The sequence below is a fragment of the Tupaia chinensis genome, unplaced genomic scaffold, assembly GCF_000334495.1.
Source record: "Tupaia chinensis unplaced genomic scaffold, TupChi_1.0 Scaffold000248_2, whole genome shotgun sequence".
Taxonomy (NCBI): Eukaryota; Metazoa; Chordata; class Mammalia; order Scandentia; family Tupaiidae; genus Tupaia; species Tupaia belangeri.
In genome coordinates this window covers 3,270,272-3,274,644 of record NW_006159727.1, presented here as the reverse complement: position 1 = coordinate 3,274,644, position 4,373 = coordinate 3,270,272, and the positions used below count along the sequence as shown (strand labels likewise).

The following is a 4,373-nucleotide window of genomic DNA, read 5'->3' as shown; positions in this document are numbered from 1 at the left end:
CATTGGATTACATATAACTTTACAGTGTATTACATTGCTTTTTCAAAAGGGAATGCCATGCAAGTCAGTCAGTACAAAGACATTAATCTCTCCGCTTCAACATTCAATATCTTTTCTATGTTTTCCCCAATTATTATTATTATTATTATTATTATTATTATTATTATTATTATTATTATTATTATTATTATTATTATTATTATTATTATTATTATTATTATTATTATTATAACATCATAACTAGTAAAGGAAGGACTACCCCTGTTTTAATACCACCTCTGGGAAGTATTTGTTGTGTGACTTTGAGCAAGTTACTTAACTTTGCCATACTTTGGTTTCCTTATCTATGAAACAAAGACAATAAAGGTATTCACTTCATAGGGTCGTTATAAAGATTAAGGAAGATAAGGTACGTGCAGTGCCTGACACCTGAGTGTTCGTTGTTAGCTATTATTTATTTGTAATGTTTTTTTTTTTTAGGCATCTTACTAGGAATTTGCTTTCACCATAGCTAGGAGAATAAAGGTATCTAGATACTGAAAAGTTCCCATGGTACCCAGAAATCACTAGAAGTTCTTAAAATAAGTTTCTATGAGTAAAATGGGTCCACTACCTACATTCATTGTAGGTAGTGCTGATGTTTAACTCATTCCATAGATACCACCTCATCTATGTTTCAGCTAGTGTCCATTCTGATTGGTTGCACCATCGGCTCTGAATTGTTGCATCATCATTCTGATTAGTCGCAACATCCGTTGTGATTGGTTACTGCTTTTAATGTCCTGGTTGTTAAATATATCTACCCCTGAATAAAGGAACAGAAATAATTCCCTTCTCAGTCACTGCCACCTGTGCAAAGTGTAGCTTTTGTGTGTTGTATTGCTCTTCATATTATTGTTAGAATCTTATGTTTATTTTACTCGAGGAGAAAACTTTAAGTATATCTTCATGTGTTGCAAACATCATCAATGTGCCTGAAATAACTAGGATCCTTAGAACTGGGAATACATTGAAATAGTCTTTATTAATATTTATTTCATAGTGAAGAGCCCCGAAACTTCATTTCCACTTTTGGAAGATATGCAGCCAAACTCGAAGAAACAAAGATTTTGATAAACTTTATTGCACTTTTTCTGTGCTTAAAATTCAGGTGGCAACAAAATGTAGTTAATTATTTTGAAGATATCTAATTGTGAAAAGTGACTGCATTTTCTGATGCACTTCAACAAATATATTGCTGTAGAGGTGGCGTCTTAACTAGTTATTGATGACATTCATAGGTGAATTAAAATTTGCTTGCTTTAAAAAGAAACAGTTTAATAACCAGATCCCAGGAAACACTGAAATACAATAAGTAGGACTTCACTGAGAATATTTGCCTCTATCATTCTCAGTAACTTTTATTAATAATCTGTTATAGTCCCTCTTCCTTTTTCTCATTCTATTTTTCTTCCTTGGTCTTCTATCCTTATTCTCTATAAATAAATTGAGCCAAATTGTACAGCATATAATAGAAATATGAAGAATAAAGTTATTTGATGAAGACATCAAATTGTTTGACAAGGAATGTACAATTTTATCTCTAAATATTTTGAGACTAGTAGAAAAAAAGGCTTTTATAGATTTTTATAGGAAAAAAATATTTTTGCTATAGGGTTCATGTGCTCACCCGAGAGATAGAGAGACAGAAAACAAGAAATCACCCCCCCAGGGGGGATAGCCACGCTGCCATCCATTATTCTCCATTCTCCTCTTGGGATCTTGGGCACACACACACATGCGCCTGGTGTGAGTTTTAAGCCACCCTGTCTGGGACTCAAACCACGGTTGACTACATGAGTGTCCAATGATGTAACCATTACGCCACCTGCTGGTCCCAGAAAAAAAATATTTTTAAAGCTATGTCTAATTCTTTTCTTTAGCAACAACAGTGGCTAATATTGTTTGACTATTCTACAGTAACTGCATTAGATAGGCTGTCTCACGTTTTCTGAGCTCCCAAGGTATGAGCTCCATGCAGATGACTCAGGTTTTACCACTCTTAACAGTTTCATGTATTGAGAGGTCATGCCAAAGTGGTAGCATGCTATTAAGAATGCATGCTGTTGAATCATACATCCAGAGTTCAAATCTTGGTTACATCAAATATCTTGACACCAGTGTCGAGTTATAGTGTCACTTCAGAGAAGGTGTTTCCATAAATTAGTCAAGTTTCTTCTTTGACAAAACAGAAATACTATTAACTACCTCAAAAGATTGTTATAAGGATTGAAAAAGCTAATTTTATGAAGTTCAGGGCAGCTTAACTATAGTCCAGTAGGTGTGCATGACAATTATATTCTGTAAATACATTTAAAAATCACCTGCTTTATACTAGATACTATTCTGGACTCTAGGGGAAAGGCAGGATGATATAAAAGAAACAAGGACTCCTCAGATTTCCTGGTATAGAATTTAGGATGCATGCTTACTCAGGAAAGAAAAAGAGAAGGAGAGAGAAAAACCATTCCTCAGTGGGAACTGGTCATATCAGAGTCCACTTTTCTTCCATTTCTCCATCCTGTCAGGATCCTGGGCACCTGCAGAGTGCCTGTCATGTTTTTCAAGCCACTAAGTCGGGATGTGAACTGAGGGATCAGCAGATGGTGTAGCAGTTACGTCGCTGGACTCCCAAATGGTTGAGCACTGTTCGAGCGGTCCCAGACCTGGTAGCTTAAAACTCACTCTGGGTACATGTGCTTGTGTGCCCAAAATTCTGAGAGGAGACTGGAGGAAAAGGGATTATGGCATAGTCATCCCTCCTGGGGGGGGGGGTGATTTCTCACCTTCTGTCTCTCTCTCTTTCTTGTGAGCACTCTGTATAGCCAAAATCTCTCTTAAAAGAAAGAAAAGAAAATCACACCAGGCACATGTCCATGTTTGCCCAAGATCCCTAGAGGAGAAGGAATTATACGTGGCCATCTCCCTTGAGGGGTGATTTCTTGCTTTTCCTCTAACTGTCTCTTTCTCTCTCCAGCAAACACATGTCCCCATGGCAAAAACCTCTTTTAAAAAATGTTCAAAAACAGAAGTTCTGAACTGGGAGTGCTGACGGTATAGTTTCATTCTGAGTCCTGAGAACCGGAAGAGGAATGGTTTAAGTTCTGATCTGGTCTGAAGGCCAAAGACAAGAGAAAATTGATATCTCAGGTTGAAGGCAGGCATAGAGTAAATTCTTTACTCAACCTTATTTATTTATTTATTTTTTGAGAGGTTTTTGCTATAGGATGCGTGTGCTCATTGGAAAGACAGAGATAGAGAGACAGAAAATGAGAAATCACCCCCCAGGGAGGATGGTCACGCCGCAATCCCATCTCTTTCATTCTCCTCTCGGGATCTTGGGCACGCATGCACATGTGCCCAGCATGAGTTTAAGCCACTGGGTCCGGGACTCAAACTGGACTACATAGGAGTACAGCGACGTAGCCATTATGCTATCTGCTGGTCCCACTCAACTTTTTATTCTATTCTTACCTTTAATGGATTAGATGAGCCCATCCACATTTGAAAAAACAATCTGCTTTACTCAGTCTATTGATTCAAATGTTAAGCTCATCCAGAAACACCCTTATATAAACATCCAGAAATAATACTACACCAATTATCTTGGCACCAGTGTCAAGTTATAGTATGTCAGTTTAGTTGACACATATGATTAAACATCTCAGGGATATGTATAAAATTGGCTCTAGCCCCCTTTCCCACATGTCTGTGAGTTTCATAGCTAATTGTGGCTCCATCTTCCTATTCCTGTTGAACAGCACTTCTCCCCTTGCATTTCATCATGTGTGGGTGTTTCTTACTCTGTTTTTGCGGGACAAGACAGAAAACTTAGTCCTTTATCTTTGATATCTTCTAAAACATCGACACAAGAAATGTAGGTGAATACCAGATCTTATTACATCGATAAACTTTGGTGCTAGCTATTACAGTAAGTGTTTTTGCCATGATACAGAGGTTAAATTGATATTTTGTGTGAGTCTAGAGGGGAAAAGTAATTAATTATGGATTACATAGAAATGGAAATGGTTTCACAAAAGAGGTAACATCGGTGCTTGGCTTTGAAATGTGAAAAGGATTTTAACATTATAAAATATAGGTCCACTACATTTGAGCGGTTCCGCATGAATCACAAAATCACCGTCAGATTTTGCTAATCGGTCAAAAGGAAATGGAAGCCAAATAAATTTTTTAAAGAATTATAAAGATTACAAAGAAGGAACTGACCTAGAAAGTAAGTAAATTCAAGTGTGGGAATCATTGGGTTTATTGTTTCCTTTCATGTTTGTTTGAGTAGTTTGTCCTTTGAGATGAAGAAAACAGAATGAAAGAGT

General features: G+C 36.9%; 1 protein-coding gene across 1 annotated transcript in view; it reads left to right on the top strand.

Moving 5' to 3' along the window:
- Positions 1 to 4,373, top strand: part of SYTL5 (synaptotagmin like 5) — a 249,156-nt gene that overhangs the window by 141,001 nt on the left and 103,782 nt on the right. The gene's annotated exons all lie outside the window — the stretch shown is intronic.